At 49.8% G+C, this 15,562-nt stretch overlaps 1 non-coding gene across 1 annotated transcript; it reads left to right on the forward strand.

Moving 5' to 3' along the window:
* The first annotated feature begins 285 nt into the window (after positions 1–285).
* Trnaa-ggc (transfer RNA alanine (anticodon GGC)) lies at positions 286–358 on the forward strand. The gene has a single exon. It is a non-coding gene; the product is annotated as a tRNA-Ala (tRNA).
* Positions 359–15,562: the final 15,204 nt, after the last annotated feature.

Genomic DNA, 15,562 nt, shown 5'->3' on the forward strand with positions numbered 1-15,562 from the left:
CCTTCTTTTTAACCCCCGGGCCGTGACTCGAGCGTCTACGACATGCCGAGAGTGGTCGACCAGCGTTGAACCCTCTTAAGCTCCCTATGGCCCCAAGACTGCCAGAATAGAGGCCCTCGCTATGCCTGTAGCGAATCAGAATAGGAAATGAGGGGCTCGTTGAAAATAAGACAGAAATAAGAATTGGCAGTCAAGAAGACCTCGGAACGCTAAGGGGAGGATGTAGTAGCTCAAGATAAAGAATTTGGAAAATAAGAAAGTTGAGAAAAAGTAGCTAAAGTAGCCCCGCCGGTAGCGTAGTGGTTATCGTACCGGACCGGCACTCTGGAGGTCGTGGGTTCGGGTCCCACCTGGCGGGCATTTTAAATGCAGAGCATTTGTATAATTCACGATGTCACCGGTGCGTCGGCGTCCGCAGCAGCCAGCCTCCCCCTACACTATAAAAAGAAAAAAAAATAACAGTTACCGGCGCCTGGTTTCGATCCCACGACCGTGCGGGCGGAACGCAAGGTACATGGTGCTCTACCCACTGCTCCACAAAAAGACACAGAATCAAAGGCTACGAACGCGCCTTATATCCTTGACTCATTCAAACTACGTCGTCAGCGGCGTGCGTTGGCGACTCAGCGGCGTGCTAGCGGCGTGATAGCTGCGTGGTGTACACGTGATAGCCCCAACCCCCCAAACACTAAACGTTCCCGCAATACAACCACCCCCTATAAAGCGGGTTGGCGCGGGCTCCACTCAGTCAACTCCTGCGCTCTCTTCTCTTGCGTTCGTCGGCGGTCGCAGTTGATAAGCCGATAACGCCAGCGTCAACGACGGCGTAAACGATAACGGTGGCTTCGACGGCTTCGTCGTCATCGGCGGCGGCGACAACGGCACCGGCAACAACAACGCCGGCGGCGGCTGCCTGGACGGCACTGTCGCGTTGGCGCGCGTCATCCCCGTGGTGAGCGACATCGACGACGCGGACGCCGCTTCGCTGGAACGGTTCCGGGCGTTCGCGGTGTGCGCGTCTTGCAAGGACTCGTTAGTTCGCGGCGTCGTCCCTTCGATGTGCGTCGCCTACGGCTACAGGTACCCTCCGCGTCTACAGGTACCCTCCGGTTACAGGTACCCTCCGCTTACCCACGGCTACAGGTACCCTACGGCTACAGGTACCCTCCGCGCCCGAGCTCAACGCGGTGGAAGAGCGGCTGTTCTCGCCTCGACTGCCGTTCATGAGCATCCGGCGGTTAACGCGGGCGACGGGGCAGTACGGCCCGTACGGCAGTACCACCACCACCACCACCTACCCTACGCCACGTAAACGACCCCAATGCTCTGCATTTACTCGTGTCCCTCGCGCGGGGGCATGCGACGGAGGATTTTTTTAAGTGCGAATGCACTTTATAAGCGACCCCAAACCTTCCACCGCCGGCGGCGGCGGCGGCGTCCGCAGTCCTCCTCTCACTAGCAACGGCGTGGAGCGGAGAGGAGCGTCGGTAGCAACGGCGCGGTGACATCACTTCACCACGTGACCGCGCTCGCTCCGCCTCCTCGCCGTGGCTGCGCGGGTGCGCGCCGCTCCCCGCACCGCTCCTCGCGCCGTGACGTCATGGTATGACGTCACAGCGCGCCTCCTCTCCCCAGCAGCTGCCGCGCGCCTCTCTCTCCACCGTGACGTCACACTCTCTCCTCTCCCCCTCGCTCGGCTGCAGCTGCCGTGCGCCGCTGTCCCTCTCCCCTTGCGCTCGCCTCCTCTCTCAGCCACCTGGCTCGGCGCGCTCGGCGCGGCGTACCCCCCTATATATGCAGCGATAAACTGCCAGACCTCCGTGGGTCGGCTCGCGCGCGCTCACGGGCGAATGCCAACGGATTTTAACTTTACTCCCCCTCATAGCATCACCCCGTGCATTCGCACTTAATCATGTTCACCCTCGGGGAAATGCTTGGGAGTGTTTTCTCCACTTTCTTATTTTCGAAATTCTTTATCTTGAGCTACTACATCCTTCCCTTTGCTTTCCGAGGTCATCGTGACTGCCAATTCTTATTTCTATTTTATTTTCAACGAGCCCCTCATTTCCTATTCTGATTCGCTATATATACACACACACATACACATATATATATATATATATATATATATATATATATATATATATATATATATATATATATATATATATATATATATATATATATATATATATATATATATGTGTGTGTGTGTGTGTGTGTATATAGCGAATCAGAAAATGGGAAATGAGGGGCTCCGTGAAATAAGACAGAAAATAAGGGTTGGCAGTCAAGAAAACCTCGGAAAGCAAATGGAGGTTGTGGTGGGTCATAGAAACAGATGAAGAATTTTTTGAGTCGAAAAGAAAGTGGAGAAAAAATGCCCGCCAGCTGGGATCCGCACCCACGACCTCCAGAATACCGGTCTGGTGCGATAACCACTACGCTACCGGCGGGGCTGTTTCCCCAGCACTTTCTCGGGTATTTATGTTAAGGCATTTTTGTTTCCTGCACTTGGGGGTGGTAGCCAGTGCCACTCGGACTACTCGGGGTGAAGGGGACCTTCTTTTTAACCCCCGGGTCGTGACTCGAGTGTCTACGACATGTCGAGAGTGGTCGACCAGCGTTGAACCCTCTTAAGCTCCCTTTGGCACCAAGACTGCCAGAACAGAGGCCCTCGCTAAGCATGTAGCTAATCAGAAAATGGGAAATGAGGGGCTCCGTGAAATAAGACAGAAAATAAGGGTTGGCAGTCAAGAAAACATCGGAAAGCAAAGGGAGGTTGTGGTGGGTCATAGAAACAGATGAAGAATTTTTTGAGTCGGAAAGAAAGTGGTGAAAAAATGCCCGCCGGGTGGGATCCAAACCCACGACCTCCAGAATACCGGTCTGGTGCGATAACCACTACGCTACCGGCGGGGCTGTTTCCCCGGCACTTTCTCGGGTATTTATGTTAAGGTATTTTTGTTTCCTGCACTTGGGGGTGGTAGCCAGTGCCACTCGGACTACTCGGGGTGAAGGGGACCTTCTTTTTAACCCCCGGGTCGTGACTCGAGTGTCTACGACATGTCGAGAGTGGTCGACCAGCGTTGAACCCTCTTAAGCTCCCTTTGGCACCAAGACTGCCCGAACAGAGGCCCTCGCTAAGCATGTAGCGAATCAGAAAATGGGAAATGAGGGGCTTCGTGAAATAAGACAGAAAATAAGGGTTGGCAGTCAAGAAAACCTCGGAAAGATAGGGAGGTTGTGGTGGGTCATAGAAACAGATGAAGAATTTTTTGAGTCGAAAAGAAAGTGGTGAAAAAATGCCCGCCGGGTGGGATCCAAACCCACGACCTCCAGAATACCGGTCTGGTGCGATAACCACTACGCTACCGGCGGGGCTGTTTCCCCGGCACTTTCTCGGGTATTTATGTTAAAGTATTTTTGTTTCCTGCACTTGGAGGTGGTAGCCAGTGCCACTCGGACTACTCGGGGTGAAGGGGACCTTCTTTTTAACCCCCGGGCCGTGACTCGAGTGTCTACGACATGTCGAGAGTGGTCGACCAGCGTTGAACCCTCTTAAGCTCCCTTTGGCACCAAGACTGCCAGAACAGAGGCCCTCGCTAAGCGTGTAGCGAATCAGAAAATGGGAAATGAGGGGCTCCGTGAAATAAAACAGAAAATAAGGGTTGGCAGTCAAGAAAACCTCGGAAAGCAAAGGGAGGTTGTGGTGGGTCATAGAAACAGATGAAGAATTTTTTGAGTCGAAAAGAAAGTGGTGAAAAAATGCCCGCCGGGTGGGATCCGAACCCACGACCTCCAGAATACCGGTCTGGTGCGATAACCACTACGCTACCGGCGGGGCTGTTTCCCCGGCACTTTCTGGGGTATTTATGTTAAAGTATTTTTGTTTCCTGCACTTGGGGGTGGTAGCCAGTGCCACTCGGACTACTCGGGGTGAAGGGGACCTTCTTTTTAACCCCCGGGCCGTGACTCGAGTGTCTACGACATGTCGAGAGTGGTCGACCAGCGTTGAACCCTCTTAAGCTCCCTTTGGCACCAAGACTGCCAGAACAGAGGCCCTCGCTAAGCGTGAAGCGAATCAGAAAATGGGAAATGAGGGGCTCCGTGAAATAAGACAGAAAATAAGGGTTGGCAGTCAAGAAAACCTCGGAAAGCAAAGGGAGGTTGTGGTGGGTCATAGAAACAGATGAAGAATTTTTTGAGTCGAAAAGAAAGTGGTGAAAAAATGCCCGCCGGGTGGGATCCGAACCCACGACCTCCAGAATACCGGTCTGGTGCGATAACCACTACGCTACCAGCGGGGCTGTTTCCCCAGCACTTTCGCGGGTATCTATGTTAAGGTATTTTTGTTTCCTGCACTTGGGGGTGGTGGCACTGAGTGGCACTGGCTACCACCCCCAAGTATCCTGGAGGTCGTGGGTTCGGATCCCACCCGGCGGGCCTTTTTTCACCACTTTCTTTTCGACTCAAAAAATTCTTCATCTGTTTCTATGACCCACCATTCTTGACTGCCAACCCTTATTTTCTGTCCTATATATATATATATATATATATATATATTCACCCTATACGCCTCGAGCTTCGCGATTGCTGCGCCGCCTGCCGCCGCTTCTCCGCGCCGTTGACGGGATTTGCGCTGCATGACGGATAGGGGCTTTTGCAGTGTTTTGGTTCTATTTCGCTTCTTTTCACCTTTCCGCGACCTAAAAAAGCTTTTTATGGTGACGTCTATAGGCAAAGGGTACGTTTAGGTCACTTAAAAAGCAGCTGCGTCTTCGTAGAGTACGCGGTCGCCTGCAAGAGCTACCCGGGGACGCGGTTCTGCGCGCTTCGTCGCCGCTATTCCGGGCGTCGGCGACGGCAGCAACATATCACCCATGTCACCTCCAAAACATCCGGCTCAAATGAATTCTACTGACGCCTCGTTTAGACCTGATACTGGCTCAATGAGAGAGAGAGAGAGAAACAACCTTTATTAGAGCCTGCTGTGAAGACGCGGCTAGTACGTCGCAATAGCTGAGCCCCTGCCAGGCCTGCTCACACAACCTCCGTGGAGGCGGCGCCTGCAGGCCGTTGGCGTTCGAGGCCAGCCATTGCCAGCTGGACAGCCTGGAGTTGGTCTTCGTAGTTTCCATTCTTCATGGCTTCCATGAATCTTGGCGGAATTGTAGTGTTTCTGGCTTCCTGCGGGGGATTTTCACAATCGACGTTGGCTTCATTTTGCAGCGTGGACAACGAATGCGGCTTCGTTTCGCATATATATGTCGCAGAAAAATATGTTTCGGGGATGTGATTACCCAATTCCGGACAATAACTTACGCCTTTTATATGGATATAAACCATGTTAAAATGTAAGGTATATTCCAAGACCCTGCGTCGTTAAATCTGTGCCAACAGACGCCATATAGCAAGACCCAAGGAAAGTTAATGAAACCACGGAAAAATAAATGCTGTGCAAGTGCGAAATTAAGAAACATAATGGCTCTCACGGAAATGAAAAAAAGAGTGCAGCTTCTGACATGCTAAAGACGTTCGTGTAAACTATAGGTTTCACTAGACCAACTATACGCGAGAGAGAGAGAGAGAGATAACACTTTATTTAACAAAGGGTTAGCGCAGCTTGGTGGCCAAAGACCGTAGAGCTTCGGCGACTGTGGCTGCCCGACCCGTTAGTAACTTCTGGAGATCCAGGCTTGAGCATCCCAGTGCTGCTTCCCACTGGTCGAGGGAGGTTATGAGAGGGAAGGGGTCGTACTTGCAGGCCCACATATGGTGATATAATGTTGCCCGTTCTCCGCAGTGCTGGCAGAGTGTTGTGGGGTACAGCGAGGGGTGAATGTGATGAAGGACGGCTAAACAGGGGAGGGATTCAGTTTGAAGCTGACGCCAAAGGCGTACCTCTTCCACTGATAGGGATGGGTGGGCGGGAGGATATTTGCGGCGGGAGAGGCGGTGATGTTCCGTGATTTCTCTGTACGTGAGTAAACTATCACGGGTTGATCTGGCTCCATGAGAGGCAGTGTTGGCATCACAGGCCCGGGAGACGAGAGCTCGGGCTGCGGTGTGTGCCACTTCATTTCCTCCAATACCCGTGTGGGCAGGGAACCAGATCAATTCTACAGGATCAGTAGGTGGTTTTTGATTAAGAATTTGGTGGGCCTGAGGCGAGATCTGGCCTCTGGCGTAGTTTACAATGGCCGTTTTCGAATCTGAGAATATGAATCGGGGTGTTGGCCTATGTGTGAGTGCAAGTGCTACCGCCGCCTCTTCCGCCACTTGAGGGTGACGGGTTCGGATAGTGAGGGTCGTGAGTGGGGGAGAATTGGGTGAGTTGATGACTGCCAGGACAAAAGCATCCACATGACGATACTCCGCTGCATCAACATACAGTGTGCTTGGGTCAATGGGGTATTTTGCTGTTAATGCACGGGCTCGTTGCGCCCTTCTTTGGGAATGATATTGGGGGTGCATGTTTCGAGGAAGGGGCCGAATAATGATGTTTTCTCTCGTAACGGTTTCGATGGGTGATTTTTTCTCGGGCTCTTGTAGGTAGCCAATGCGCAGGCTGTCTAGGAGGGCTCTACCGGCTACACTGCGCGTCAGGCGGCCAAGCTGCCCCGTGCGATGTCCTTCGATTAGCTCTGTGGCTGTATTGTACACGCCTCTGCTCTCCAGTCTGGCAGTGGAAGCTCCTGGCGGTATTTGTAGAGCGGCTCGATAAGCCTTCTGAATTAGGCAATCCACTTTTCGAATTTCCGCTTCCGTGAGGCTAAGATATGGGAGCGCATATGTAATCCTACTTATTAGGAATGCTTGTATTAGTTTTAGCCTATCGTTTTCTTTGAGGCCATGTCGTCGTGCTACAGTTCTTCTAAGAAGCCCGATTATTTGCGCTACATGAGCCGATAATTTCCTGATGTACGCTGTGTTTCGTCGGTCCTGTTGTAGAGGCAGTCCAAGTATGTTTATTTGCATTACCCGTGGTACGGGTGTACCCCCCAGCTGTATCGCGATTGAGGGGTCTCGCGGAGCTCTAGATTTCTTGGGTGGGAAGACTAATAGTTCGGATTTGGCTGGTGAACAGTGAAGGCCAGCCAAGGCCGCGCCTTCTTCTACGGCTGTTGCTCCAGCCTGTAGGGTGGCTTCAAGTTGAGCATCACTACCTCCCTTTACCCAGAGCGTGATGTCGTCCGCGTAAAGGGTGTAATGCAATTCCGGTATATGATCTAAGGTGGTTGGTATATGAGCCACTGCTAGGTTAAAGAGCAACGGGGAAATAACGGATCCCTGAGGAGTACCGCACGATGGAAGCTGTATATCGGGCAGTGTGAGATTTCCCAATCGGAGTGTGGCCGTTCTTTGTGTGAGGAACGCGCGCACGTAGTTATATACTCGAGCTCCTGGTCCTATGCGTTCCAGACCTCTCAGGATAGCATCGTGGGTAACTCTATCGAAGGGCTTTGGTTAAATCCAGGGCTAAAAGAGCTGTGGCATCCGCTATGGGTGGGTTTTCCAGAATATCATGATGCATCCTCAAGTGTATATCGTTTGTGGAAAGCCCTGCTCGAAAGCCGTACATATTGGGGGACAGAGATTGCGTGTTTTCGATGAAACGATTTAACCTAGCTAGAATTACCCGTTCTAGTAATTTGCCAATACATGAGGTTAGCGAGATGGGTCTTAAATGATCCAGAGATAGTGGCTTGCCCGGCTTTGGTATGAATGTTACGTTCGCATGGCGAAACTCTTTAGGGAGCGTGCCCTCCTTCCAATGGTAATTGAATACCCAAACTAAGTAGGCTATGGAGGCGTCATCTAAATTTCGTAAAATTTTATTAGTAACTCTGTCTTCACCCGGGGCTGAGGTTGTACGAAGTTCATGCAAGGTTTCCCGCACCTCCGCCTCAGTAATGTCCTCATCCAGAGTAGGGTTGGGGGAGCCGGCATAATCGGGATGCTGGACCTGCTCACCTTCAGGGATGTACATAGTTCTCAGCTTTTCCAGCACTGCGTTCGGGGTCTCTGCCGCTTTATGGATCAAGAGAGTGATTCTGTTTGCCTGTTCGGTTTTGGAGTGATTAGCGTCAAGCAAGTGCCTAAGGAGAGACCATGTACGTTTCATTCCAAGCGCTCCTCGCAGCCGGTCACATAGCTCCTCCCATCCTGCCCTGGCTAGTTTTTGAGCGTATAATGTCGTCTCTTTTGAGAGATTAGCGATGCGCTTTCTGAGGATTCTATTGTGTTTTTGTGTCCGCCACCGTTTTTTAAGGCTTTTGAGAGCTTCCCACATGTGTTGTAGCTTTGAGTCTACAGTTAGTGATGGGATTTCCGGGTCTATGACTTCTTGATGCTGCTGGACATCGGTGAGAAGCTGCCTGGTCCAGTCTGAAAGGTTAGGCCGGTCCGTCTGCTGACTGGTTGCCTCCTGTCTTATCTCTCGGAGTACGTGCCAATTTGTAATGGTTCTTTGTGTGCGCTTGGGTGGTGATGGGTGTTGTAGTGTTGTGGTGAGCTGCACTATATGATGATCACTACCAAGTGTATGTTCTAACCTGTCCCATAACGTTTCCCCGACTCTGTGGGTGAGAGTGAGGTCCGGGGTTGTGTCCCGCTGGGTACTCGTTCCCACCCGAGTGGGTAGGTCCGGCGGGGTTTCTAGTGTGAGGTGTTGTGTCTGGACCAACTCCCATAGCAGCCTTCCTTTTTTTTGTGTCTTTGTGATACCCCCATGCTGTGTGGGGCGCATTAAAATCGCCAACGATAATGAGTGGTTCCCCTGAAGCTGCTTGCTTGGCTGCCATGATAAGTGATTTGAAGTTGTGATTGTGTTCCTTAGGGCTACTATAGGTATTAACAATGTGTATTCTACGATGGGCGGGGTTTTTTGGGTATAGTGTAGTAAAATCGTGGGGGATGTTAATATCATAAAGCTGTTTGTGTTGTGCTGGTATGTTTCGGTGGACTAGAATGGCAGTTTGATGGTTATCTTGTGTCTTAAATGTCTGATAACCAGTGCATTTCACTCGCTTTCCGGGTTCTTGCAGCGCAATGACATCGGGTGAAACCTCTGTCTGTTCTATTAGGAGTTGGAGCTCTGCCCTCTTACTCTGAAAACCGCGACAGTTCCACTGCCATACTACGAGCTTTTTACGGGAGGTTCCCATTCGTAATGTTAATGTTTTGAGCAGCGGCGGGGTTGATCTGAGCCATAATGGTACTAATGAAATTTTGCATCTGTGAGCGCATGTCCTCAATAGTGGCCTGCATGGCCGCCTGCGTGCTGAGCAGAGTCCCAGTAATATGCGTGTACTCCGCCTTTTGTTCTGCAAGCGTACGCTCTAGACGCTCAAAGCGATTATCCTGAACAGTTTCCATTGGGAGGGAGTCCTCATTTGAAGGCGTGCTGGTCGCTCTACGTTTGGGAGGGGGTCATGCTTGCCCTGTATCTGCATTTGTTGCGGAACGCAATGCAAGGTTTTCTTTCTTTAGCGCTGCGTTTTCCGCTTTAAGTGCTGCCAGCTCTAAGCGAATTGCCTGCAGTTCCCTAGCGACATCAAAGGATGGAGATGGGGGAGGAGGAGTGGGGGATGTGGGTGATATCCGTGCAGGTGATAACGACAATGTTGATGAGTTGATGGGAGGGTTACCATGGGGGTGGTTGACCGAGTGGGAAGACGCACTGGGATTGCTCACCTGCTGCTGATAGCTTCTCTTTGAACCGCTCGTCGAGCGAGTGCCTTGGACTGGAGAGTTCTTGGCCTCCTGGCTTTGCCATTGTCTCTGCTATCGTGTGTGCAGCCCGTCTTGTCGAATGGCCTGAAGAGGTGGAAAGTCGCTTGCGATCGGAAATTTCTTCGAAAGGTCTTGTGCCTTGGCTGCCATTTGGGCGTACGTGGTAGGTCTTGGACGTGGTAGGAACCTTCGAGGGCAGTCCGCCGTGCCTGTGAGGTGGGGTCCCTCACAGACTATGCATTTCGGGGAACATGGGTGCCCATCCGGAGCATTTGCCATGCCACAAGCGGCACAGCGGGTGACCAGTGACTGCTGCGGACAGACGTCCTTGCGATGTCCAGGTTGCCAGCAGCTGGAACACGCTTCAGTTTTCCGTCTTCGAGGCACTGCTATTTCGCGAGACATCGGCGGGGGGGGGGGGGGGGGGGGTGTAGGGGAGGGGGACGCTGTGTACATCAAGCGATGAACGTTTTAGTAATCCCACACACAAACCTCGCGGTCACTTTCCTTTTGTTTTTCTACTTCAACGAAGAGCTGATCATCCGGCGGACGCATTTTTGGAAGTATACAGGGTAGGCTGTTCAACAAGCGTTGAAAGGTGTCGGTGGAAGAGTGTGGTATGTGATAAGGCCCTCTGATTTCAGTTTCTGATTTATTCTGCAGGCTCCCTGTGCCATATGACAATATTTTGAAGAAGCATTTAGTCGCGGACGCGGATTATATTGTAAGCCCGTCTCCGCGCAGCTCGCAGATGATATATGTAGCAGATGAATATCTGCGGGCGCTCACCTCACGACAAGGCGACTCTGTCGTGTGTTGATCCCCGAATATAATTATGCATTGTCAATCGTACTTTTGTTGAATAATCCCGAAATTAACACATTTTGGCTTGTGAATGGTGGTGATCAATATCTGAGATATAATAATATTGGCAAACGTAACTGGCGTGATGTCAGGTATGAATGCTCCGCTGATTATGTAAGCGCACAAAACCGATTTAAATCGTAGTGTATAGCCGTAGCATGAACATCTGAGGAACCGGTGCTTACGGAGACACGGCTAGTAAATTCAGGTCAAGTGGTGAAAAGAAAGTGGTGAAAAAACTTTTTCACCACTTTCTTTTCGACTCAAAAAATTCTTCATCTCTTTCTATGACCCACCACAACTTCCCCTTCGCTTTCCGAGGTTTTCTTGACTGCCAACCCTTATTTTCTGTCTTATTTTCACGGAGCCCCTCATTTCCCACTATATATATATTTATATATATATATATAATAATAGAACTTGTTGTTGGGCTAGTTGGTTCATGTTTTCAAGTGTAAATTTTTGCGCTCAAATTTCAACTTGAAAATATATATACATGTTCTATCTACGTTAATAAATCAGTTGTTAGTTGCGCTTCGTCCTGTTTTGTAGTATTTCTCGTTCTTGTTTACTAGTCAAAGTTTAACCGCTCTCCACTCAAGCTATGCAGCACCAACTAGACCCTGCAGACGCCTTGTTAAAGTGAAACAGTACACACAACGAACAATACATACCCGAACATTCTATATACTCAGGAATTTGAAGTGTTTATCACAAAGCCAGAGGGAGGGCGTGCTGACACATTCTGGTCCCACTCTACAAATCTTTTCCGCTTCGATGATTTCGCGCGTGAGGCTACTTTTGTTTTTTCTTATCACAAAACCATTTTTAAAAACCGTGCTTACAACCACACGTGCTTTAGTGCATTGCGACGAAACCATCCCACCCTTCATGACGTTACATGCGTGTTCGCGCAGCCTATCAGTGAAACAGCGACCGAACTGTCCTATACTGCCAGAGTCCTTCAATGCTTCACTGGTCCCGAAACTGCTCCGTAACTTAATGGGAGAGCTTTATATGCGGCGTTTGGCCGCCGCGCACTGGCACCACCCTCTCACTGAGGTCACTGCTCGGGAGGCGTTGTGCTGGCTCGAACGGCGAAGCTGCGGCGAGTTGTGTTTGTTTTGTGCGGGGAAAAAATTGTAACGTGCATATAGCGCTCTTGTGATGCGACTTAAGTAGTGCAACGACGATGCCGAACATGTGTTGCGTCCCGGGATGTCGTTCCTTGTACAACGATACCACAGAAAATGTTTCCTTGTTCTGTTGACCGAGCGACGGGGAGCTGCGTGAGAAATGGAGGTGCGCCATTCCAAAGCAAGCAACGGGAAATTTCAGCATCGATTATAAGTGTATGACAATGTGTGAAAATGCACTGCGTGTGAGAATGGAAAAAGCAATGTACCCTTTTAAGAGCATCATGGACCCAGAATTGTACAAGGCTAACTTAAAGCCGGATTTTTTGTCATATCAGTCAGGTTGTAGCGGTGCTTCCATTATCTGTTTGCAAGTTTGTATTATGTTGGGCTCAGGCTCGCGTGTAAAAAAGCTGTAGGATGTCCTTGTAATTTTCATTTTCATATTCCCCCAAATTATTCCTTAGGGTTCGTTTTGTAACCGCGCGTGGCCGATTCCGGTTTCTTATCTGGCGTTTCAACCGGAGCGGCCGTTTGCTCTTTTTGTCGTACGTCCCCTCGGACAGTATTGTGTGATATGGAAAGGATGCCACCTTGTCGCTAACATGATTTTTTGTTTCTTCGACAGTGTTCTCGATCCTATTTCCATGGATCTGACATTAATAACGTTCCGAGAGTAATGCTTCCGGTATGTGGATGATTTTTTGGTTTGCTTAAAGCCAGGCACTGACATTGAAAGTAGCATCCCTCCAATCATTGCAGCATTTGAGTCTGCGCACCAGGGCCTTGATTTCACATATGAAAAACCTGTTAATGATGCCATTCAATTCCTTGACATTAACCTGAAGACGGGACTATCACACGTGTTGGTCCTATCACACGCTAGGAGAGAAGGCGCTGCTGCCATACGATTCGGCACACTCAAAGTTGATTAAGAGAACCATAGCCACTTCTTGCATGTCGCAAGCCATCAAAAAATCCTGCGAACACAGAGTCACTGAAAGTCTGTCTTTTCAAATTGACCGTCTCACAACAAGCGGGTTCACTAATCAAGTACTTGTCTCTGTTGCAGAAAAAGGGTTAAGAACAGTGGTAAAGGGGATTAACAAAGAGAAAGACAGCAAAAAACCAAAGAAGTGGCCGATTGTTCTGCAGTACATCCAGATATTTTCCCACCGGTTAAAGAAGGTTGGCACGAGGCATGATGTCCCGGTTGTTTTTTCTCCTCCCAAAAAACTAAAAATGCTGTGCAAGATGACTACCAAAACCAGAGATGCTAAACAAACAGGATGTGGCATTAAGCACACGAGTAAGTTTGTCGAATGCTGCTCCGGGGTTGTCTATAGGATACCTATGTCATGCAGGAAGGCTTACATAGGCCAAACTGGACGCTGCGTTAACGAACGACTCAGAGAACACAAAAATATGTGCAAACAAGTCTCAGCCCCAGGGCACTTGGCTGCCCCCTGCGCCAGACATGGGTGCTCTGCGAAATTTGAAAGCACGACGGTCCTCTTTAAATCTTCAGAAACAATTACCCGCGAGATATGGGAAGCCTACGCCATCCGAAAAGAAAAAGACTATCAGTTCGCCATCGATTGCACTGTCGACAACTGAGATGGCACCATTTGGCAGTTCGTAGGCAAGCGCATGCGCATGTCAAATATTGTATACATTTTCAGCGAGATTGATTAACTCCACCTTTCACGTCATCTGAATTTTTTCCTTTGTAAGTTGTGTTTGCTGTGATTAATAAATCAGTTGGTAGTGTGCGCTTCATTTGTGTGTAATCCGTCTTACTTGTCCCGCCTAGCGCCAGCAACGTTTCGAGTAAAAAACCAACTAGCCCCATTTCAAGCTCTGGTCCATTCAGTTCATCGGACAAGCAGCAACTGAGGGAGCGGCGAGCGAAGAGGAGAGGAGGAGCAGCGCGCGCCCTATCGCACAGCTGGCGTGGAGAGAGGGAGAGGAGAGAGCGGTGTTTTCGCACAGCTGGTGGGTAGAGGGGGATAGGTGCAGACGGACACCTCGAGCAAGAGATGCTTTTCATCTAAACCACACTTAATCAGCGCGCAGACACCAAAAACAGCGAGCGTTTGCACGCCAAGAGCTGGCCAATACGCCGCACGCGCGGCGGCTGGATGGCCTTCTAGCGGCGGTGGAGCCTGTAGTGGCGCGCGCGGTCCCTGTATGAAACGAGCGCCGAAGTCTCGTGACCAGTAAATCATTGAAGGACTCTGATACTGCTTACCACAAGGAAGAGGTATCTGGTACACCACATTTTCTGCATACGTAACGAAGGCATTTTTGTGCTTATTGGAACATCCTCGGTTTAATTTTGCGTCTGAGGATTTTATCTTGAATAAGGTGGCCAGTTTTTTTTTTCGGATCATAAAAGACTACTTTTACACTGGCACGTGCTCCAATCTTTTTTCGGTTGTGCGATAAGCCATGAATATACGGAACTACGGCACATTTAGGCGGGCGTAATAGCGTTTCTTGTGGATGAGATTGTTTTGAGATATGCATCTTGACCAAAGCTTCCGCTACCAATATCTGTATGTGCGTGGGATAACCAGCATTCAAGAGCCTCAAAGACTGCTGGTCGAAACTATTGAACATAAGATGGGGGCACGACTTATGTAGGGTATTGCGGAAGCAGAGGTTCAAAATGCCTCTTTTAACGAGTTTTGAATGAGCTGAGTGGAATGGGAGAAGAGGTTTACCGCTCATAGGCTGGTACGCCCAGCAGGTGCGGTTCTAGCGAAAGGTTAAATTTATGTATAAAAATCGTAGGGTGATGTTGGATGGCAACTCATGGGATAGACTGATGGGCTTAATACGTTCTCTGATAAAATTGAGGGTAAAAAGAGCGTGTCATTCGCGGGAGCTAGGCTCACAGTCAAGAAAAATCATATAGTCGTCAACAAATCTAAAAATGCGCAATACGTGCTTGTCATTAACGTCACACGAAATGCTTCTGTCAAGTTTGGCTAAAAACAGATCGCTTAAAATTGGAGCAATGCGTGAAACTCTGCATATCCCCTCCTTTGGGACGTAGGGCTTTCCATCCCATCGGATAAATGCTGCTGGCAAATAAACGGATAAATGCCCCAAAAAAACCCCGGCCGATACACCAACACTGTTCTGGAAACCACCGCACCCAAATTGGTTGATGTATTCTTCAATACAACTAAGAAGCAAGTTATAAGGGAGCGAATAATACAGGTCGTTTACATCAATGGAAAATGCGTACATGCTTCGATGAAAACACGGGGAACCAAAATCTAGAACTTCACCTGAATTTTTGACAAACGGATCGTCTACGGATCGTCAAGCTTACTTTGTAAGAACAATGCGACGTCTGCCGTTTTCTGAAATAATCCCTCGGACTGGTTTCTCTGGCTTGTGGGTTCGTGAACTGAAGAAAACGTCTAGAAAGTCTTTTTTAAAGTTAGCCATCCTGCGAACCTGCGAACCAGTATACGCCTCGAGCTTTGCGATCGCTCCGCCGCCTGCCGCCGCTTCTCCGCGGGGTTAACGGGATTAGCGCTGCGCGGCCCATAGGTGCTCATGGAGTATTTTGGTTGCCTTTCGCTACTTTTTGCGCTTCCAAGTGCTAAAAAACTTGTTATGGTGACGTCTGTAAGTAAACAGTACGCTTAGGTCACTTCACAAGCCGCTGCGTCTTGGTAGGGTGCTCAAACACCAACAATAGCTATCCAGGAACGCGGCTCTGCGTCCTTCTCGGCCGCTGTTACGGGCGTCGGCGACGGCAGCAGCATACCACCGCTGTCACCTCCACATGCGTCCGGCACATGTGA

The sequence above is a fragment of the Haemaphysalis longicornis genome, unplaced genomic scaffold (genome assembly GCF_048455015.1).
Source record: "Haemaphysalis longicornis isolate Haplotype H1 unplaced genomic scaffold, Haemaphysalis longicornis Haplotype H1 scaffold_14, whole genome shotgun sequence".
In the NCBI taxonomy this organism is placed as follows: domain Eukaryota; kingdom Metazoa; phylum Arthropoda; class Arachnida; order Ixodida; family Ixodidae; genus Haemaphysalis; species Haemaphysalis longicornis.